This window comes from Pectinophora gossypiella, chromosome 20, assembly GCF_024362695.1.
Source record: "Pectinophora gossypiella chromosome 20, ilPecGoss1.1, whole genome shotgun sequence".
Classification (NCBI taxonomy): Eukaryota; Metazoa; Arthropoda; class Insecta; order Lepidoptera; family Gelechiidae; genus Pectinophora; species Pectinophora gossypiella.
In genome coordinates, this window is record NC_065423.1 from 4,827,045 (window position 1) to 4,852,336 (window position 25,292).

General features: G+C 37.2%; 1 protein-coding gene and 1 pseudogene across 2 annotated transcripts in view; one reads left to right on the top strand and one right to left on the bottom strand.

Moving 5' to 3' along the window:
* LOC126376128 (uncharacterized) overlaps window positions 1-19,844 on the bottom strand; it is a 54,111-nt pseudogene extending 34,267 nt beyond the window's left edge.
* LOC126376112 (flotillin-2) overlaps window positions 1-25,292 on the top strand; it is a 313,335-nt gene that overhangs the window by 81,823 nt on the left and 206,220 nt on the right. The window lies entirely within an intron of this gene.

The window sequence follows — 25,292 nt, forward strand, 5'->3', positions numbered from 1 at the left end:
AGATAAATTAATAGTGTCTAAATAAAAAAATATCTTTGGACAAATTGCTAGAAAAATATTTCTTAATAGCTGGTAATTGAGTTCACCGGATCTTCAATGATAGTTCTTCCGCGTAATTAGGCGCGGTCCTAATGTCCACTCATTTAGGTATGTGATTGTACGTAGAGGAAGTGTGTGTATGTCTTGGTATTCTTAGATGACTTAGTCAATCATTCGTTCCTTTCTTTTGACTTTGCTAGGGATGCCAATGTTGTCCAAAAATTGTCTAACCACATTAATGTGGGTTGTGAGGTGAAATACCAACCTCATCAACCCTGTCAGGGTTATTGTTGAGCCGCCAAAGGCCCGTGAAATGGCTCTTATAATGTTTATTCACTTACATCAGTGAGTAGTAACCGAGACCAACGGCTTAACGTGCCTTCCGAAGCACGGATTATTACTTTCGGACAATCAGGTGATCAGCCCGTTATGTCCTAACCAAACTAGGAATCACAAAGTGATTTTTGTGATAAATCCCCACCGGAATTCGAAATCAGGACTTCCGGATCGTGAGCCCAACGCTCAACCATTGGACCACGGAGGCCAATACCACCTAATCATAATTTTAGATGTCAGAAATAAGGGATCTTTTCTTCGATGAAAACTTCTCATGTATTTTCGAGGTTGGCGTCAATTATTCTAGGTGTATAAGGTAGAGAGGCAATGGTTGGTATAGGTAAAAAATATTGGAATTAGATTGGAATAATTACGTTTAGAATATACGAGACATTTTAGACTTTTGCCGTTCATACAGTAATGCATTTCTGCAGTATTGCATGCAGTATTTATTGCCCGATCTACAAAAAATCTTGATAAAAAAACACACTTGAAAGTTCACCCTTTCGCCAGCCCTGGCCTAGACACGACCTATAGACACACGGCCCTAAGCGATTATGTAACTGTTCTACGACATTTCCTCAGCAATTTCCCTTATGTAACTGTTCGTCATAGTCAGGATGGTTCTGGAACTTCGGTCGCTTACTCATTGTGGCATGTGGCCCGCTACGGTCTATAGTTCACTATAGTTTGTTAACTATGTTGTCGTGTTTTACTGTCGTTTATGTCCAGAAGAAATATAATATCACATAAACAGTCTATACTCATAAACAGTCACCACTACACCACTCCACCGCGGGTTGATGGAGATGTTTTACGGCTAACAGCCGGGACCAACGGTTTAGCGCGCCCACCGAAGCACGGAAACATCTAATTTTTTTGGACAATCAATTGATTCAAGCCTGCAATGTCCTTACTAAACAAAGGACGTTCTTATAAAGTGATTTCGATGATGTCCCCATCGGGAATCGAACCCGGACCTCCAGATCGTGAGCCCAACGCTCTAACCACTACACCACAGAGGCTGTTTTTAAGTCCGAATTTCATATTATTAAGAAAATACACGAAGGATTGATGAATGTAGAGGAAGCAAGAAAAGTGTGTCAAGACCGAAACAAATGGAATTCTATAGTCTGCTTACCCCGGTGGGAAATAGACGTGAGTTTAAGTGTGTGAAAATACATCATTACATTTAAATGAGTTACCATTTAGTGCCTTGTAACATTAGTAGTAGTGTAAGGAGGAATAATGGCCAAAAAACACATGTGAAAATTTTTTATTTCTTTGTTTTTTATACAAAATTAAAGATCTTTCTTATGAAGACTTTTTTTATGTTGACGATGGATTCTGAATGTTTGGTCACCTATTGAAACGTATGAAAACACTAGCATACAAGATAAGGAGTGACGTTTACTATGACAAACGTAGTGTGTTCATAATTCTACAATGTGTACTCAGTGCTAAGTGTCCACAATAACTTATTAAATCTACCAACGTAATTTATTCTACGTAACAAGTATTTTTATGATATAAAATAGTGTATGTTTAGTGTTGAAATGTGTTACAAAGGTGTTTACAACCCGCAAAACATATGTAAGTGTTATTTATCTGTTTATTCTAGGCTAGTACTAGATCTAAACTTCTACCCGCATCGTGTTTGCACTTTGTTTTATTATGTTTTATTATTTGAACTTTGACTTATCGTTGTTGAATGAAAATTATTTTTGTTATTCTTCTATTTTTATTTTATTGACTTTCTATATTTTTATTGACTTTTATTAATTTGAATTTGGATTATGTGAATTAATTTAATGACATTTATTTAAATCTGTACAACAATTAATTTCATAACAGGACCTTTGTATTGACACTTTTATATTTTAAATTTTATAAATTTTGCATGATTTACGTAATTTAAATGCACGGTAAACTATATTTTTTGTAACATCTGTCACACTGCATTTATGGCAAATAAAGAATCTTATCTTATCTTATAAACTTCTACCTTAATTTCTATGAATAAAATATTTTTAAAACAAAAACAAACGTAGTGTGTGCAATGGGAGAGTGGCTTTACAGCGGCTAAGCTTTAGTGCCGTGGCCAATCAGCCGGCGTTCACGCTCGTACGTTGCGTATTGTTTACGTTACAACCTGTTGACTCCAAGATGGCTTTGCTAGACATTTGACAGTTTCTCTATGAAAGTTATAAAGTATTCCTAATACTCTTTCATGACTTGGTAACTCAAAATATGGTTTTATACGACGGGAGAAAATATGAACACAGCATTATGGAATTTCTACTATAAAATGCTACCCAATTTAATAGCTTTCGATTGGTGAGGCGAGAATGAAAATATTTGTATATATAGTCACTTCTAAAGCTGCTTTCTCACCCTGAGCCGGATGATACCGGGTGAAATTTGCCGGCCAAGTAGTTAATGCCATCTGCGGCAAATCTACATTAAGTCACGTCAAAAAAAAAAAAAAAAAACTCACCCTGAGCGTTCGACTGAATTGTAACGTTACATTTATGTAATAAAATGGGCTGAAAACTTACACGTTTTCGGAGTTCGCTATGTGTCGAAGTAATGTACTGTCGAAATTCAGTCGTTAAATCGTGGTAAATACAACGCAACCTAAGGGTACTCAATCAATAACACCGTTATATCGAGGAAGAGAACTAAATTGTTAATGTAAATCAACGCTGCCTAGTCAATACTAGCCTAGCATTACATTTCAATAAATGTAATGCTCGAAATCGACTCATACACAGGGTGTTAGTGACATTGTAACAAAAACTTAGAGGGATAACCAGACCATGATTCTGAGTTGATGTAAAATTTTGCAACATCGTAACAAATACTGAGAGGAGTGATTCAGCTGATCATTCTAAGTTAATATCAAGTGGAATCTTCCATCGCAAAAGTATAGAATTGAAAGTAATTTAAAAAACAAAAAATCATGAATTTTGACATGGAAAATTCGGTTCTCTATTTTTACGCATAATTTTTTATGTAATAATTTACCATGGCATAATGTTACTTGTCCTATTATTAGTTACGCATAGTATTAATTTGTCATAACTTTTTAAGCATAATTTTGAAACTCATAACTACTATAAGCATAATAATTAATGACAATAATGATATATAAGCATAATAATTATAAGCATAAAAACTTTACTCCGAATAAGAAAAGTTTTGGCACAACTTTGAACATTTCCGAAACTTACTTGTTCCTTGGCTGCATTTGGTTCATGATTGTGACTTTTTATATTTTTTGACTCTATTTCATGCTGTTGGTCATCATTCAGTATACTTTTCGTGTGTAAGATAAACATGCTGGCGGCGTAGGGGTGGCCCAGGGGCCACCCCCGCCGCACCCTAACCTACTATTATCCCTTGTAAAAATTATGACAAAACACTATTATTCTAAAAAAGAATTATGGATACCTATTTATATGCGAATCAAATTTATACCAACAAATATTAGTCCAAAAATAAGTTATACCTAAAAAACCAGTATTCTTAGATGTTATTATGGGAAAGTACTATTATGCTTAAAAACGTTATGCGAAAAGGATTATGATAATTAAAATTATGACAAAACCATTTATGCATTTTAAGGGAATCCCGGAAAATTCCACTTGATATCAACTCAGAATCATGGTCTGAATCTCTCCCCTCAGTTTCGTTACGATGTCACTAACAACCTGTATGTCACATTACGTCTACAAAACACATACATACATTACATTACATTGTATCTATTGTCCATTTGCGTAAATTTGTTTTGTATGTTGTGTGCAATAAAGTATATTTGATTTGGTTTTGATTTGAGTACAGGCGAATGCTCCCTACGAGTGAGCACCTTTAGGAAATGATTGTCAATTGTCACTTTTCTTTATTTTTCTCGATATAACGATGTTATTACGATGATGTTAAGTACCCTTAGGTTGCGTTGTATTTACAACGTGTAAGTTTTCAGCGCATATTATTACATAAATAATGACCTTGATTCATGATATCTATAGCTTTTATATTCTTCTATCGTGTGGGTTGTGAAGTGGATTACCACCCTCATCAACCCTGGTGTCCAGGTAGCTTTATTTATTTATTTGTACACAATAAAACAGACACAAGGAACATACAAAGAAAACAGATAGTACAGGTAAGCTTATCTCTAAACAAAGAGATTTCTTCCAGCTGACCTTACGCTAGCTTTATATTAAGAATCGTCACTAAAAATACTGAACATCACTAAATATGTTAGCGTTTTTAATTGGTACATATAATCTTTCATCTGTCAACAGTATCATAGATTGATACGTAGGCAATATTGCAAGTCAGATACGGAAACCGACTTACAAATCCTTTCATACATTATAATTACATCTGTCACTTTCCAACTAAGGGCCAGACTCCACTAATGCTGAACTACGCTCGTCACATTAAAAAAAAAAAAATATTTATTTTTCAAAATTGGCTTACATAGCGCTTTTTGAACGTCAAAAATTAAATTACATATTATGTAACTAGCTGTAAAACTACTACCACATCGGAATCTGTAACGCTGAGGGAAAGATGTGGTCAGAAAACCTCCCAGCACAGGGCCCTTGTCCTACTGTTTCATGTTTTCCTTTCTTTCTTTAAAAATACATTTCATACGCATCACATGCCCATAACGAAATTTTATTGTTTATTTATACTCCCCGATTCTAGCACCAATGAGTCATTAATTTATCTGAAGTGTAGTTTTCACTAACACAGTTGCTTTGACCATTATATATGGCGATACGGCTCGCGAGCTACCACGTTGGTCTAACAGATAGCTCGGTGAGGTGCGGGTACTCAGTTCGTCTTGAGAAGGATGTACCTCTGACTACAATATTGGGATGTAGTCATCATTATCTCCCTAGCATTAACCCGTTTTTCACAGGGTTCGCTTACCTAACCTCAAGATTTGACAGGTCCGGTTTTTTGACCTCCCAACCTGCGAAGGAAAATCCAGCCCAAAACAGGTTAGGTTACGTACCTCCGAAAATGCATTTCTCGGGAATGTGGGTTTCCTCACTATGTATTCCTTCACCTCTGAGCACGTGATAATCATTTATGATCCAAACATGAATTCGAAAACAAATTCGACATTCATTGATTTAGGTCTGTGCTGGATTCGAACCTGCGACCTCAGAGAGGCCAACCGACTGGGCTACCACGGGTCATTGGGATGATGTCGTGAGCTTGTATGTTATTTATACACAACCCAGCACAATGACAGTATTGGTGGAGTGCGGGTCTTAAACCGACATAGCACTAAAAGCCTCGCTTACCGTGACTTGCGAAACCATCTTCGTCTTTAAAATGAGCTCATTAGTGTAAACGATTACGTATCAGAAGCTCTTCCTTATTAAAATCCATTGCTATTGCACCATAGGCAGGTATGCCGCGGTTGCGGTTAACAGTGCACGAAAACGTCTAGAATCTTTGAATCGTCATAATATACTGAGTCTTATATACTTAGGCTAAGATGAGTTGCAGTTTCTTGTCATTTCTTCTCCTCAGCCGTAAAATGTTGCATAATGATGTAGATGCACAAATGTTAAATTGATCATCAACACGTTTATCCATGATAATTAATTAGGTTGAATAAATTTAATTGTCCTTAGAAAAGGTTCAATACGATCTACTCTGAACCGGCGTGCGTGTATGAAGCGATTGATGAATGTGGAGGAAGCAAGAGAAGTGTGTCAGGATCGAAGCAAATGGAATTCTATAGTCTCTGCTTACCCCGGTGGGAAATAGGCGTGAGTTTATGTATGTATGTATGTATGTATGTATGTTGAATAAATTATTTTGATTCTGCTTATTGCAGGGGATTAAGAGACAAGCGGGAAGGGGGGGCCCCTTCCCGTTTATTGAGGGGAGGCCTGTGCCCAGCAGTGGGACGTATATAGGCTGTTTATGTAAGAGACAAGCAATGATGTTTGACTTTGGAAATTAATATAAGTTTTGGCTTGATTTTATCCCGGATTTATCACGAAAATCACCTTGCGATCCCTAGTTTAGTTAGGACATTACATGCTGATCACCTGATTGTCCGAAAATAAGATGATCCGTGCTTCGGAAGGCACGTTAAGGTCCCGGTTACTACTTACTGATGTTAGTATGTAGTCGTTACATGAGCCATGTCAGGTGCCTTTTGCGGTTCAATAGTAACCCTGACACACAGGGTTGATGGGGTTGGTAATCCACTTCACAACCCACACGATAGAAGAAGAACAAAAGCTAAATTATCCTGTACTAGGCTAAGCGTGATGGAGGAAGAGTACCGATTAGGTGGGTGGACCAGGTCAAGAAGGTGGCAGGAGGCCCTATATAAAGAGACGTACATATTATTATGGCACAGGACCGAACCCAGTGGAGGAAGACTACATACAATCACGATCTTCAGCAGTGAGGAAACGACAAGAACGAATGGCAATTACGCCAGTTAGAGATAAGCGTAGAAACACTCAGTAAACAATCTTGTTCTGTAGTTTTTTTATCACTTGTGATTTTACTATAAATAAAAGATTAAATACTAGTTTTTTAAGTATGTCTATGATTACTTGTGTCTCTGCCCACCCCATTAGAGATTACAGGCGTGAGTTTATGTATATAGAAGTTTAACCAAATGTTGTCTGTTACAGGTATGTCAGCAAGATTGTTTTAACGACTGTTGAGGTAAAGTTGTCGCTATAGTCATGATAATAAGTAGAAGGTAGAGTCCTCAAATAATATTTTAAGTTGCATGAGAAACTATACAGAATTTAGGATTTAACAGTGAAGGTAAGCTTTGTGAAGAGACCCATTTGATTTAGAAACAAAAATACATATTCGTATGTATGTCAACTAACCTATAAGTCATTGGTGCAAGTTCAGTTCTAGCGACGAAGCCGACGAACAGGACCAGAGTGACAATTTATCTCACCTGTGACTATTTATTTATCTAACCTATAATTGTGATTTTGCCCTACGTTCAGAACGTGTCGAGTTTGGTGCCTGTCAAATTACCTTTAGGTTAGGAAGCACCCTAAGATAAACGGAATGACTTACTATTCTCTCCCCGCTATACGCTTCTGTATTGAACACACCCTACGTTAGTTAACAACACCCGCGGCACTCGTAATATACGCTCGTAATATAATAATATTTCCGCTTATTATTGCATCGCGTTACTCTACTATTATAAGAATTATGAGTTTTAGAGGAACTAAATTGTTATATTTATAAATAAACATAAGTTTTTCTTTCAATTGGTTGGAATTCGAGGAAACACTCTTGTTATATTTAATGTTGCGTGTTTTCTATACCATTGTATAAATGTGGGATATGTTTATAATTATTATTATAAAATAAAAATAAAATCAAAACTCATAATCAGAAACATACGTAACTTCGTCACGTTCAACTAGGCGTTTAAATTTTCTGAATCTGACCTGGTCCAAAAGAACCCATTACACTAGCAGCATTGCCCCATTGCACAACCACTGACAGGCGTTGGACCAGGTAAGACGCAGACCTAGGGTCACCCCTCTGACTTTGAGTCTCAATGATCAATTCCCTCACCTCACTACCCCAAGGACCTGCAGTCTCAAAAGCCACGGGCACATACATGTTTATTCATATATAAAAAAGGCTCCTCAATCGTAATACCTATATTTCATATGATCTGCTATGACAAAACCTTCCCCCTCTCCTACCTTCCTTCCTTTCCTTCTTTCTTCTTTTTCTCCTTTTTTCAATATCTACATCGTGTTAGATTCTATCTTGGACTTTTCATAAAACCCATCTTGGTTGAATGATGAATGATGGACTGGATTGAACAATGAATTGGAAACTTATCTCTAATCTCTACTAACTTACTTTACAGCTCCTGACAGTTTGTTCATCTGTCTACCCAAATAGGCAGTTATGTATGTACAAAATAACGAAAGAATCTTCTAGAACATATACCTGACATTTGAGGTGGTAAAACGATGTGGTAACATGAATTACATTGTCGTTTGATGTTTACGCGATGCGGCGCTTCAGGCGGTTCTGGCGCCGAAGTTTCGGCCAACTGACATAGTTGCTTACTGTGTCAGTTAGTTCTAGATAACTGCTATTGACCAATGAATCAACTAAAATGCAACACCGTAGGGTGTAAGAACCACTAAGTAGTCACCCTGTGCCGCGGTCAGTCTACAGTCTGGAGGCAATCGCCATCTTTATTTATTTAACACACAGCATTATAAGGAATTTATAAACTGCTTTCCCGTACGTGCCATACAAACTGTAGCCCATCCATAACTTAATCAATAGTAACCATACTCAAAGCTCAAGTTTGATAATTTCGCGTCTCAAAGAAATTACCTTACGGGAGTTTCGCTATTTGTCTTTGGGCTATCTTGGCACTACTTTATTTTTCTGGCACTTTTTGGAGGAGATAGGTTTATACCTCTACACATACAGCATACATCTGCTCATTGCCGCACACCCGTAAGAAAACATCTACGTATCTAGAAACGCACACATATATAATAAAACACGAACCGATCGTTTGTTTGTTTGTATACTCTTTATTGCTTTAAAATACAAAGAAAAGTTACATATAATTCACCATCATACCATATTTCATATCGTTCATGTACATACTTCGGCAGATGAAGCGCGTGCGCTTGGCAACTCCCGTCTATGATTTATCTGAGCTGAAGAAGGTATACGTTTAACTAAACGAACCAAACGTTTTTCATTGTACTAAATGTGAGAACAGAATCGAAATTCGTTGAAAAATTTTATAGTTACAACCATCCGAAATCAAGGAGTTAGAAAGAAATGGGAATAGGAACACTTGAGATCAAATGTTCCTAGCTCCATCCAGGCTACAGTCGGCGGGGACCGACCACAAACCGTTTCGAGGTTAACCAAGTGGCGCCAATATTTCGATACACTGACACACTTGACTACCGTATTATTACGTGTCCGTAAATACTATTGATAAATACAGGTTCCATATCGCAACCAGTTTGTGACAGGTTGATTGATAGAAAAACAAACCTGTCAGTGGTAATGAAATGATGTGCGCTTGCGTCAGTTGGTGACCGACCGTGTTGTTGGTAAACTTGGTATTGTTGTGGTTGTTTGGAGCAGCGGAAGTTTGTTACTTTGTAAAATAATTTGATAATGAATGAGGGAAATTTCCGGGCGTGTCATATAAGATGTTTACACAAGTCCAAAAGCTCCGTACAAAAGACATCAACGCAATCATTCTGACATTAGTTTTTTCTTTAATACATTCAAAAATGTTGTTATGAATCATTCGTATTCATTGATTTCAAAAGTGAATATAAATAGTAATCTATACACATGTTCATTTTAGTTTCCGATTCGATCAATTTCTCTTCTTAATTCATAACTAACTCCGACACATATAAAAATGAATGGCTTTTCGTTAGTTTCACCGAAACTTGAGAACGGCTCAAATGATTTGGCTGATTTCGGTTTCGTAGTCCAGGGAAGGTTTAAACAGAGAGAAAATATGGAAACCGGGCCATCTAGTAATTTATAATGGCAATAGGCTCGCTCCTAGATCGCTATTACATGGGTCTTAAATATGCGAGGTGTCCCTTTGGGGATACAGCCTTAATACTAGATATGTTATGTTGTTGTGTTATCTAAAAAAGTCACTCAGATTTATTTGCTCCACTAACAATGTACCTATCTGTGAAATATATGCTGTGATCAACATACACAAATTAATTTTACGTACCCACTTTACTTCCAATAAAAAATATATACAGGTTAGTGACATCGTAACGAATACTGAGAGGGATGGTTTAGCTCATTATTCTGAGTTAATATCAAGTGCAATTTTTGATCGCAAAAGTAGAATTGAAAATAATTCAAAAAAACTAAAAAGAATCATGAATTTGGCGACGGGAATGTCTACTTGATATTAACTCAGAATCGTGGTCTGAATCATCCCCTTCAGTATTCGTTACGACGTCACTAACATCCTGTATTTAAAAGCGCTACTTATTTACTGGTTCAACCGCGGAAGTAACACCAGAAGATGTGTTTAAGTATGCAGTATCAATGGAACAGATAATTGTAACGAGCCAATGGAACGCAATCGCGGTAATACGTGGTTTTATTTCTCGCATTACGAAATTGCGATGTTATTCAATAAAAACATTCGACTCATATGTTTACATACGCCTAGTATAGGGTGTTTAGCGTTCCCAGATGTTTTCAACCAGGTAAAAATATAAAAGTAAACAAAAAGCGGGGTCCTTTCGATGAAACCGAGCCACAATAGAGAGCTAACATAATAAGTATGTTTACAATAAGTCAGAGACAAACTCGGATTTTCTGGATTTTTTAAAAATTAATTTGAATTTGGAATTAAACAATGTTTAGAGTGATTTAATACATGCCCGCTAAAATTACGTATTTTCGATAAATCCTTAAGAAACATAAACTTGCGAGGTGTTTCGATTTTTTGATGAGAAGTGTCTAGGTATTGGAACAATATCTGGGGAGTTGAAAAGGCCATATCGAAGCAATTCATCTAAAAAAGCTATACTTATTGCTATTTTACATTTGCGCATATAAAAATTGCGCAATGTCAACAAATGTCAAATAGCAGTATCGATTTTTTAGATAAGTTGCTACAATGTGGCGTTTAGCCCCACTAGAGTACCTGTGTGTTGTCTTATAGATCTTCTTATCGTGTGGGTTGTGAAGTGGAATACCAACCTCATCAACGCTGGTGTCAGGGTTATTATTGAGCCGACAAACCCTGACATGGCTCATGTAACGATTACTCACTCTTATTGATGATTTTGTGGGATTGACAATCCCATACATTTACATCACTGTCACTTTCGATTGTCATACTCGTTTGCCACTTGGCTTAAGCCCCAGTTCCCGCTTACAGACGACAAAAGCAGCAGCCTGTATGAGATCGGAGTTATCGGTGCGATTATGGGTAAAGTCGAGCGAGTCGCAGGCGAGGTGCGCCGTGACGTAACAGATCGTATCGCCGGGCTTTGCATAATCGACGTGCGCCGGCGGCGCCGAAGCAGCGAGGCTCAAATGGAGCACTTGTGTTTAGATTTGAATTTGGTTTGTTTTGTTTATACGGGGATTTCGTGGTGTTGTCTCTGGTAGCTAGAGAACGTGCGAAACGTTTTCTAATATTGACTTGTGCCGGGTGTTTTTAAAGACCTAAAATCCCTTTTTAATTTAATCCAATGTTTAACGATTGTGTCGGGAAATCTGGGCCTTAGAGGATAGGAAAAATGTCGAGTTTGCTTTATCAGATTGATGATCAATCCGATGAGATATAAAGGTCGATAGACATAATCATTTGCAACTATAAAAATGTGTAAGATTCACGTTAAAGAAGAGTATAAAAGAAAAAAACGTTTGTACTTTATATAGGGACACCATAATAACAAATATAAAACCAAACACGGAATACATTACATTAGGTGACATGTCACTTCCATTTTTTATCACTCACTGTCGATTGTCATTATCGTTTGCAACTTGACTGCAGCCCCAGCAGTACGGCGGATATACTTAGGCGGTTTATGTTCTTAAACTGACTTATTGAGTCATGTACGGGAACACAGATATGTTATACATTAACGGGAACACAGTTATTTTTTTTTACTTGTGCTGCTGTCCTAATTCATCATGTAAAATTATAATTCTTCTGTCGTGTGGGTTGTGAGGATTACCAACCCCATTAACCCTGGTGTCAGGGTTACTATTGAGCCGACAAAGGCCCGTGACATGGCTTATGTAACGACTACAAACTTACATTAGTAATTAGTAACCGGTACCAACGGCTTAACGTACCTTCCGAAGCGCGGATCATCTTACTTTCGGACAATAAGGTGATCAGCCTGTAATTTTTGTGATATGTCCCCACCGGGATTTGAACCCGGGACCTCCGGATCGTCAGCTCAACGCTCAAACCACTGGACCACAGAGGCGGTTTCGGTAAGAATTACGGATTACGGAGAGATGACAGAAGAATTACGGATAATTATAATTGCAACTTTTTTTTATTTATTTTTTATATTATATTTGTGTATTTTGACGTATTTTGTTATATGTTTTATTAACATTGTAATTATTGCAACATTACTATTTATTTATTTTTTATATGGTATGATGATAGATACTGTTCACAACTGTTTTTCATTAGTGATGAGTTCAAATAATTAATGATTTATGGTAATTATACAAAAGTAATAATTACAAATGTATTGATGCGGAATTCTTTCCGGAAGAGATAATGAAAAACTTTCCAATCCATTTAAAATTAAAGTGCACTAAATAAACGTGAAATAATCGGTGAGGTAATCGGTCAGTCGGATTAATAGTTTGTTTCATTGAAATGTTGTTTTTTTTCTTGTTTTGGAAATAGACTAGGTCGTTTTTGTACGATTTTAGTGTCTATAAGATTTTTTTTTACAGACAAATGTAACTTAAATTTGTAATTCTTATCGAAATTATAGTCGTTACCGTTATTTCAATGGGGGTAGAGTTACAAGTCATCAAGAAGACCTGCAGCCACCGTTGGTATTCATTCCAAGATATGTTACAGTCTTCTCTCGTGTGGGCTGTGTGAGATCATTGACCGAGTTCATCAACTCTGGTGTCAGGGTTATTATTGTCATGTAACGACTACATAGGTTAATTAAACAGTAGCCTGGCCCGACTGCCTAACGTGCCCTCCGAAGCATTGATCATCCTGCTTTCGGACAGTCGCGTATACTAATGTCCTAATCAAACTAGGTATATAAGTGATTAATGTTAAATGTTTCCACCGGGATTTGAACCAGGGCCCTCGCGATAGTGAGCTCTAAGCTCAACCACGGATTTATTCTTCGTTTGTCCCACTGAGTTTTGTCCCACATAAAAAAATCCTATGTCGTCCCGAACAATATTCTTCCTTCGTCCCAAAATATAATTTTAAATATTTTATTCCTACTTCGTCCCATTTTGTATTCCTTATACGGCCCATGTTTTTTTTATATGCCAAACTTACTATATTGTACAATCAGCAAAAAAGGATTACCTATTATTTTAAATATTACTCGTATTATTTTATTATAATAAAACTTAATAAATCATTTTTTTTATATTTTTAATTGTAAATATTGCCTAATTATTGTTTCTCATAGATCTGACTGTTCTGTATTTATTTAAAATTATTATAACATAACATTTCTGTGATTTTGAATGTGATACTGAATAATAAAAGTGATTTATATTTTAATGATAAGACTTGTTTTATTGGTATTTAACTTTAAAAAAATAAGTATGTAAGTATTCTGTTTTGTTGACTATACCTTTAAAGTACCTACTTATAATTTGGGACGAAGCAAGACTTCGAAATTGATATGAGACGAACTAAGAATTTTTTGGAATGTGGGACAAAACTTCAGGACGAACGAGGAATAAACCCAACCACGGGATCACGGAGTTATGTTACGGTAAAAACGTTTTCCCTGAAACTAGTTTTGCTATTGGATGGATAAAATAGAAAGTAGCTTTCAAAAAAAAAAATAAGCCTATAGAATAAGGAATAATAAGTACTACGTATAGAACGGCAACTGTCCGCTTCCCACCAGCGGCTAAGCAAGGTTTACCTCACCCCCTCGGTCTTACTTAGGTTTTAATCGTATGGGCGTGTATTAGACGTATATTTCGTCGTGTCGTTGTCGTGTTCGTATTAGACGTCACCCACACAGATGCGCGTGTACGATATCATCAATGTGTAGTGTCTGTGTAAAACGAGGTGTTTTGTATGAAGTGTCCGGGGTGTGCAAGAATACGAGTGTGTTTATGTAGGTATAGTTTAGACTTATATCTATTGCAATATGTAATTATTCAGAATGAAGTAACGTACGATATCCTATGATATAGGTACTAGAATACTAATTATAAACTGCACGACCTTGCTTTCTCCTTCAAATGTAAATAAAATCTCAACTGCAATGTTTAAGTGTAACACCCGTTACTTCGCTTTGCATTGTGCTCACAACTCTTAATTCTGAAGGTTATACACACAAATTATATTGTAACTTCTTACAGAAAATGACGAAATACTTCGTGTACTTTTGTATGGTTTTAGTTTAAGAGTTAAGAAGTGCACGTGAATATCGCACATGTATTATATGTATATCATAATAAGTAATAATATTTTTCAAAGAGAAAACTAAATCGAAAATATTCTGACTTTGACCGGATTTTGACCCGTAGCTGTTTTTACACCTCTGGCTCTACCTATTCTAGTACAGATTACTAGCATGGTCACTGTACAGTCATGAGCAATATAATGTACCCACTTTAGGACTCTGTCGCACTAACATATTTGACATTTAGTGAGACTTACAGTTCAATTTGTCAAAAAAGTTAATGTGACATGGTACCAAAGTGTTACATATTAATGCTCGTGACCGTACAGGTACACCGGCTTGCTTCTCAAACGGGGAATTCAATTTCAAAAATATCTTTATTCAGTCGGTAACATAGTTACACTTTGAATCGTCAATTTTTACATATCGAACGTTTCATCCGCCTAAAACTACTGCAGCTTCTCACAACCTGTATAGCCGGGGAAAAGAAGCTGCAAGGAAAGCCTCCGCACAGGACCCACGTTCTTTAAAAAAATAAATAAACATAAAATATTGTTATACAATTGAGTAGTTTAGCTGCCTAATATCAGTTCTCAGACCTCAGTCAGTCAGTCAGTTCTCAGTTAATCCAGAACGCCAGTTCGAGCTCCGGTACCGGTTCTTGCGCCAATGAGCTATTCATTTATCTTAAGTGTAGTATTCACTAACACACTTGGCTCAACCACTATAGATGGCTCACGGCTCGCCACCTGTCACGTTGGACTAACACAGGTAGAGGTGTGGATACTTAGTTCTTCTTGCTATGATGTACCTCTGACTACCCCAATTGGGACAGTCGTAAGCTTGTTATGTTAACCGTGAGCCGTGGTAGCCCGCGGTGGGCCGTGGAAGAACGCTTGACTCTCATTATGAGGCCGCAGGTTCCAATCCCAGCACGGGCTAACCCAATGATTTTAGAATTTGTTTTCGAATTCGTGTTTAGATTATAAATGATTATCACATGCTCAGCGGTGAGGGAAACCATGGTGAGTAAACCCACATTTCAGCGGTATGTAATCCTAAGGCCTAATCTGTATCGGGCTGATTTTCCCTTCGCGGATTGGAAGGTCAGACAGGCAGTCAGAGTTAGACTTCTGTAAAAAACGGGACCTGTCAAATCTTCAGGTTCAGTAAGCGGAGTCCGTGAGGAACGGGATAACGGAGAAAGGGAGGTGGCGATTTTATTTATTTAATTATCTTCGGGGAGCAATACAAAAGTAATTGGCACATGCTTCCACATATAAAAAACGTACGTAACACGAGTCTCGTAAACAACCTATTGATAAGCAATTGCTACATCACAGGTATGACGTAGGTATACGTTACAATACAACCTGGCAGTGAAACAAGATAAAGCGGTCGTATGAGCTGTGGTTGCTTCACAAGTATTAATATTATTTGACAGTAGTATTGCGGGCTTGGATTGCGGGTCATTTCGGCACAGCATGCATTTTGAGCAACAATGTTTAGGCGGCCTTGGCTCACAAATGCAGTTATTACATAGTTATTGCCTTGTAATTCAGGTAATTGGTGGGCCAACGTGCCATGGACGCCGGGTGGCCGATGTAATTAGAATAGGCTAGTCTCCAACCAGTCAAATCAGTTACTTTTTATTAAACGTCAAAACACGATATCGTTATGGAATTTGTATGTTAAGCACACTGACGTCGTAAAAAAACGTGATGAAATGTCAGACTTATTATTACGTTTTTCTTGATGCAAATTTACAAATAAGTTAAATAGAAAAAAAGAAAATGTTTTTCGTTATATTTAGATCTGTTTTTATTTAGTAATCAGATTTTCATAATTTATCTTGAACCTAGTACACGACCCAATTAATAATGAAATTATCTGCGTGCTTCTGAAAGTGTTATTGTATTGTGTAAACTAAGTATAAATCTGGGCTCCAAACGCCGAATTTTGATTTCTTAGCCGGTCTAGATGAACTGTCAAATAAACGTCAAAAGTACTAAAATCATTCGTTCAATCGGCTTGCCGTAGTTGATGTGACGTCACGAATCGGGGATCGCCATCTTGGCTGCTTCCGCGGTTCGACAGAATCAAATCGATGTTCGATTTGCTCCAATCTGAATCGTCTTCGTCTTACTCGGGATCCTCTTTTCTCGTGGGGGTTGTGAGATGAATGACCAACCTTATCGACCTGACATCAGGGTTATTACTGAGCCGCCAAAGGCCCCTGACATGGCTGATGTGACGACTACATACTTAACAACGTGCTCAGCGTAGCTTTACAGCATACAATCTTCTTTTTCAAATCGGGTTAAAGACTTAAAAGGGGTGACGATCGGTCGGAAAAATTTGAAACTTTTTTCGGTCATTGTTATAGATTTTATGTATGATCATAAGTACATACGCAAGCACTACTAGTAAACTCAACTATAGTTATTACATATTCGAAATGAAGTCGCAATTGGGAAAAATATTACGGCAATTTTTAAATACTCTCGCCTTCCTTCGAATAATAAATTAATATAAACAAACCACTTACTTTCATTGCTAAAGCTTTCCTCGTGCAGTCTGGAAATACAACTCCTTCCTCACTGTCACTGCTCCACACAAATACTTGTCACTCACTAACAACTAGATACCATTAGACAATCACTTCAATTGTCGAAGAAAGTCTTGTCATTACACGCCAGGTTATGACATTTGCATTGTTATATATATTCTCACAGGTCTCACTATCGATGCACTGTGACCTTGCTTGCTCTGCAGAAAAGGAAAATTATAGTGATTACTTTAAAATGTAAACGTAGGACAGGATAGAGATGAAAGTGTCATTGTTATGTTACACAATGTTAAACGGTTTCTGGGAACGCAGATGATGTGCAAATGTAGATAGTTTTGTTGCTTTTTGTCTGAATTGCGAGAACAGATACTTCACTAGACATAGAACTAAAAACTATGTTAGATCATGAATTATGAACATCAAAACACGCTACAATACGAGTTAATATCAGATGGTTACCTAGAAAGTACAAAATTAATAAGCCATAAAAAGCAAAGAAATAAAAATATACTAATATTGAAAGTGAAAATAAAGGACGATCGAGCTACGCACCCGGAAATAAGCACTAAAAAGTTCAAAACAAGAACAAACAAGTGAGACTCGAAAAATACGAAAAACAAAGGAAGTGGCACAGAGAGGACTGTTTATGCTGAGACATTAAACGAAACTGCGGGTCTTTACCCCCGTTTACTTAGACCACTGCATTTCGCGCTGTTATCTAACTCTGACTAATTAGTCTGATTGCCCTCCATTAACGCGGGCTAAGGAAGCGATTACCTCCTCATAATGTTAAACAAATGACAGGTGATCGTAGGTCGGGAAGGTGACGGTTGAATGTACTGAGGAATTTTAACATGGTAATTAGTATGTTACTGCAGGGAAAAGAAACTCGGAATGTGAAGCGTTTCTTCATATAATATACCTATTCGGATGCAACGGATCTACGACTAATAGAAACTAAATGCTTTATTTCCAGGATTGTGTATGTACTCTACGCTAAGTGTGTTTAAAAAAGGATTATCTATACAAAAAAATATAATCCTGATTTTGCAGTCGGGCGAAAGAGATATTTGTCCTACAAACTCTCGAGTTATAGAGGTGATACGTACAACAACTAACCAAATACAATGAGGAGTGACAAGAAAGAAACAATAACAGCAAAACAATTAAATGATCGATTTGAACCACATAACTGATAACAAATAGGAGATAAAACATTAACAAGACACTATTGTTTGTATAATTGTGAGATGATTGATAATGTATGAGTGTTGTTAAAGTTTTTCACAACCTTAACTATTAAGTAGAACTTTGTTAAAATACAGTTGCGAAACAAGATTGCGATAACCATATGCTTGGAGACTATCGAGATCAAATAACCAAAATATTGACACATTATAGTGACCTCAGTAACACAACACAACCAACCATGCAAAACAATTTCATAACTCAAATCAACCCACATAAACCTGCTTAACACCTTGTATTTACCAACACACCTAACCTCAACCGATCAGCTTATTAAACTTGTATACACGATAAAAATAGCATGTCAGATGCTATAGATCTGACCTACCGCAACAGAAATCAAGGGTGGCTAACATGATCTAAGGCAAGGCTTATATGACTGGCTACGACTGACTGGTTACGTGAGGTTAGGTAAGGACCTTACACCACCTGCAGAACCTGATAGTTATCGAGCAACTCACGGAACAATAGCCAATCTAATTGCTGATTGATTTCTGATACTGTCACGATATGATCGAAGGCTTGTGAAGACGGGAAGGTGCGAAGGTGACGGATGGAAACAAGTGAAGGAAGGAACGATAGCGTCACATTGAGTTATGTTCCAGATGGAAGTGGAGGTATTATACGCAACTATTATGTTACTAATTATGTCATCAAACACTGGGAAATAAACAGGAGAAATAAACCCAATAGATTACAAGAAGTTGAGAGATAAAGGAGAAGATTATTAATCGGAAAAACTTTTATATGATTTTAGCAGTTTTACTGTAATTTACGTTCTCTAAGTATAAACATTTCTAAAGCTTCCTCCAATACATAGGGCAGGGTCAAAAACTGTGTTTGCTACTAACAAAATTTTAACATCAAAAGGATCGTTTTTAAACTTGTTGAAAATTCACTGAATTATGTCAACGCAGCATCCAAATGGGATCGATAAGAACATCGATAACAAGAATAAGACAAAGCAAGTGTTCTCATCGCACTTCCTTTACAATGACGGAATCGTTACGTTGATGTTGATGGGAGTTTTTACACTCGATAAACTTCTGTTTATGTTTAAACAACGGCAAACATCCGCAATAGGAAACCCAGTTTCGGCACTGGACGGCTGCACAATTTTGACATAATTAAAAAGCGAAGGATTAAATAATAATGAAGTTGCGTAACTCAAACAAATAATTCGTAAAATAAAGAGCCTCTACAAAATTTCACGAATAACTATTACATTCAACACCACTGAAAACAAAACAAAAACTTAAAAACCGATCACTTTTCAAACGAGATTAGATCGATAGCACAGTCCTAAGTCATCTTTTATCAAACGATCTTCTCTTTCAGGGAAAACTTTATTGATCAAAAACCACAGATTACAAAGATAGGGAGACGAAACAGACTGACTAAGCGAGATACTAACTAGGGTGTCGTTGTCGTGTTGTGTTGGTAACGACAGCTGCGCGACGCGACTCCACGAGGCGAACTGCGGGCGGCGCGTGCGCCGGCGGCTGGCCCGAGCGCGTAGCTCTTGCAACACTGTGTTACGAGCCACTCTCAGTCCGATATGGGTTCTCGTGGCACAGTTCCGACCTCAAAAGGGTCACTGGAGTTTTCTTGAGCATCTTATGTAGGTCAACCTTGAGAGTGAGAGTCTTAACCCAGTTACTCCTGAAACTATTTATGGTCTCCGGATTTCGTAATTTTTCAATATGTGTTTTATTGTGGTGCCAAAGTCTTCGGAAAAATAGTGAATAAAATCTATCTCTTCTGGGAAAGCGGGAAAATCATGGCCGTTTAAACGCCCAGTAGGAATATCCACTACTAACATACACAAGGAAATATAGCTGTATTAAAATACAATTTAAGTTTTCTTGCGCACTTTTATTTGCAACATAAACATTTTAACTGTAATATGATAATATTTCTACTATTCGGCAGTGTGATATGTAAGAAAACATGCTTTGGGGGTGCAGAGAAACAGTACATTTTTTACAAAAATAATTAGTTTTTTTCTTGCATACAGCACACCTCAGCTGATTTTCTTTATATTCCACCAGATGCTCCATTCTGTCATAACGGGACGTTTCACGATAGTTTCTTGACGTTAGACGTGGACCACGCTTTTCCGTTTTTTGATACGTCTCCATCCAGAGTTCTCCAGTAAGCTTCTTGCTACCGCCCCGCGATAAGTCAGATGATAATATTCGCCACTATCAGCCTTGTACAACTGCCAAGCATTGTGAACAGCCATGTCGAGGCAATGACACAGCAATGGAAAATACCATTTTTCCCCCCTGATGCTGGTCCTATATTTTGGTCAGCTCAATCTCGATTTATTGCCTCTCTGGGAATCTATGTGCATTGTGACGGTTCCTTCACTGATTTTTTTGATTACGTGGCACTGTCACGGCTATAAGAGGTGTATCACATTCGGTAGGTGCAGTGACATTTGATATAATCTGTTCCGGGGGATCCGCAGCTTCATCAATAGATACAATGCCTGTACATCTTCTTTTGGCTATCGTAGACAAAGGCAATTCATGTTCAATGTCAAAAGATTCGTCGTCTGAATATATCAGGTCCGCTTGAGCTTTCAGCTGAGAACCTGAAAAACCTAACAATTTGAATCAATATATAACAACTAATAAATAACTGTGTAATGGTAATAAATGTATTATGAACAAATGTATAACTATTTCGCTTACTAGCTTACCTAGAAGATTATGCCAAGTTACAACTTCTTCGCCTCCAGAATCCTCATCAGTTACATCAGCGTTCGCATTTCAGGTGGTAAAATAGCTACGCCACTTGGCAATTGATCGTTATCGTCAATACACTCCAGATCTTCGATAATTTCAATCAATCTCAACGGTTTCATATATCGCGGCCTGGAAAACATAACAGACGTTGATTCTCCTACTGGGCGTTTAAACGACCATAAACTTTCAAGATCAAAATTGATATAAAAAACTCTTGTAAGATACTTTATTTTCCATTTATTGACTAATATGTACTTACGTCTCAATAAAGCTATAAGTAATAAACAATAATATCTCGAAAAACTAATAAAAACTTACCTTTTAGAAGCCATATTTCGAAATATTTTATTAACTGTCACTTAAAACCGCAAAATTAATTGAAAATAGGCACACAAATAGCATAAACAAGTTACTGTCATGAAGTTTAATTAACACTAAGAAGAATAACGCAGAGATAACTAGGGTAGAAAACATGAATTCTACAAATAATCGAGGGTAGATTTGATAAGTATTGGCGTGCGTTTAAAAGGCCAGTAGGGGAATCTGGGTTAAGGAAGAGTTTTACCTGATGAAATCGGTTTCTGAAAAGGGTCTCGGTTTAAGTAAAAGTTTTCTATAACACACTTTCTGTGCTTTTAATATGGCGTGACTTTGGCCGCGTGAGATTTGAGATACTTTCGGCACGAACAGAAAAGAGGTTTTTTTACGTAACTCAATGTTAAGGTAGGCCAGGTCCAAATGTGATGCGTATTAAAGACAATTCCACATATGAAGTGGTAAACGAGTTTGTTTATTGTGATGAACTAATAGTAGGCGATAATTTGTTGGTTAGTTACATATCGCTATATTCGTCGTAATCATTCGTCAAATATTATCCTTGTAAAATTTTCCTACTTTCAGTGTAACTTGTAGTGTGCGTCGCTTAATCAACTCAACATTTAAAAATTAAAGAAACTTCTTGGCCATTATTCATATTCTTGCATATTGTATTTGTTGCCCCCCCTAGATATGTTTAAGACATATGTATGCTAATACCAAAAGTAGCAAAATTTTGTATTCCGATTACTTGACGCCTTGCTCGCTCCTACGGAATTTGTTATGTATGTTATGTCTATCGGCCCTTTTCATTTTGTGTTTACCAGTAATTATATACTAAATGATTTGTAACAGTTATATAAGATTTCAATTTGTTTCTAGAACAGTGGAAGTTTGAATGCCAATTCTTGTGAAAGATTCTCAATATAGCTTTGATGATTTTCCAGGGTCCAAAATTATACTTTCGTTGACCTTTGACTTGTATACTGTGATCGTGATCTATGAAACTAACTCATTTCCTATATTCCAGAAAGAATAAATTGCGATTTCGTGATTTTTGAAATGTTTAATAGTTATAAAGTCGCTCTTATAGATATTATAGCTTTGGAAATATTTTTGTGTACTCTCCTTGAAATATACTGTTATACTTAATCGTATTGTCTTAAGTATTATTAATTATACAGCATTGCATCTTCTTCTATCGTGTGGGTTGTGAGGTGGATTACCAACCCCATCAAACCTGGTGTCAGGGTTATTATTGAGCCGCCATAGGCCCCTGACATAACTCATGTAACGACGACGTACTTACATCAGTAAGTAAGTAGTAACCGGGGTCAACGGCTTAACGTGCCTTCCGAAGCACGGATCATCTTGCTTTTCGGACAATCAGGTGATCAGCCTGTAATGTCCTAACCAAACTAGGGATCGCAAAGTGTGATTTTCTGAACTAAGTAAGAAAGCACTTTATTGATGTTTTGTTTTGATTGACACGTAAACAACAAAATGATAAATAATGTCGAAATCACTTTTGTGAGACTGTCCTTTGTTTGGTAAGGACTTTTCAGGCTTGAATTACCTGACTGTCTGAAAAAGTAAGATGATTCCGTGCTTCGGGGGGCACGTTAAGCTGTTGGTCTCGGCTATTAGCCGTAAAAACACCTTCACCAACCTGCAGTGGAGCAGCGTGGTGGAGTATGCTCCATATCCCCTCTGGTTGATTGAAGGGAGGCCTGTGCCCAGCAATGGGACGTATATAGGCTGTTTATAAAGAAATAAATCATCCTCCTTCTGTTACTTGAGAAGCAGCTCAGTAGTGACTCGTATGTAAATCACGTTTATAAAAGGCTTGCAATAAACTGTCGTCATTATTACCACACTACGTGACTCTAGATTCGTCATATGTGACATCACTAGTGACAAGTCACACTTCGATTCTATTATGACATCGATTTGTGCCAAATCCTCGATTGTGAAATATCGATTTGGCTGCTTTTAATGCTACCTATCTAGTCTGCGTAGTGCGTCATATGGGTATGAAAAAAGAAAATAGGGGTCGTTACATTTAAGTAAAGCTACAAAGAAAGAGAGGAAGGGGAAGACCAAGAAGAGCTTACATGGAACAGATTAAAGAGAAGGCAAACGTCGTGTCTTATAAGGAGGTGAAGGAATTGGTCTTTGATAGACAAGAATGGAGAATGTTACACCGACAAGAGCGTGGCTCTTATATTAGTGATGACATATAAATAATTAATTCTAACACGTTTGCTCGCAATTCCTTTAATAGGAGGCAAAAACGTAATTATCATCTTTCTAACGCTACTTGTTTTTCACAGGGTCCGCTTACTTAACCTGAAGATTTGACAGGTCCAGTTTACAAAAACATTATAATTAGGTATAAGAATTCTATTTCATCGCTACTTACAATCAGATGAGATTGTAGTCAAATGCTTGCTTATTATCCGTAAAAAAGATAAAAAAATGCATCTACTATTGGTTATCGTTTCATAAGACATCTATAAATACCACAATAATAACGTGTTATACAATGTTATTACCTATAGTGATAATTATAATGAACCTTGATAACCACACCTCATTACAACATGGAGGTTGGCTGGAAGAGATCGCTATATATATAGCACATACATACATACATGCCCAGACCTGGTCATTGACAGAACGTCAAAAGTCCAGGCTCAAGGTCTGCCAAAGTGCGATTGAGCGTAGTGTGTTATAGGTGTCAAACGAATTGATCGAGTCCGAAACACAACACTGCGTTCAAAAACGGGAATCGCTGATGTAGGACGAAAAGCCGCCAAACTGAAATGGGATTGGGCCGGACATGTTTGTCGCATGCACCCTGAGCGGTGGGCACAGATCGTTACGCATTGGGTGCCTCATGACGGGGTACAGGCGTCGTGGCAGACCTCGAAAGAGATGGCGTGACGACTTGGACGCATGCTGGAGGGACTGGCCGGAATACGCACAGGATCGCGAAAAATGGAATGAGGAAGGGGAGGCCTTTGCCCAGCAGTGGGATCTTGTAGGCTAGATAAGATTAGATACATACATACGATTTTAACGCCTATTTCCCGTTGGGGTAGGCAGACACCACGGTATTCACTTTCGCTTTTGTTTTTTTATTGATAACATAAGTAGGTATGCTTTCTTTTCGGCCCGAAACGAACAACAATTTGAACACACAAATAGCAGTTGTAATCATTACGTATTAATTTATTAGTCAAGATCTTCAGTAGGTTAATTTGTAAACAAGCAACGTCATTTCATAAACTTGCCAAACTTTTCAATATTGCCTTCCTTGATGTTATTTATAACAATTACGCAAGAAATCCTATAAAATTGCAACTGATTGTATCACTCACCGGTTTCTTTCATGTATCGATAAAATTACATCGAAACACTAAAATGGGAATGAAATCGATTCAGTAATTTAAGTGTTTCATTCCGTCGGACATCCTTATTATGTTCAAGTATGTAAGGAGGAAAATAGCGCATCTAATTGCACTTCTCGATTAGCAATTAATCGAGGTAAAATAACTTAGAGCAATATGGTCTTTCAACCGATAAACGTTTTATAACAATTTTAGATAGAGATCAGACGTGATTCCAGGTTTTATCGCGAAAACTTTTTCTTCTGTGGGGTACAATAAAGTATTTAATAAAAAAAATAAAGTAAGTAAAGTATTAGTTAAAGTTTTTCTTTTTTTGCACCATCCCGTGCTCCAATGCAAAAACTTATTTCACCCTAAGGTTGCTTGGCAGAAATTGCTGTTTATCAATAAGGCCGCCTATTGTGCTTATTTTTATTCGTATGTTTATGTCCTTTGTATA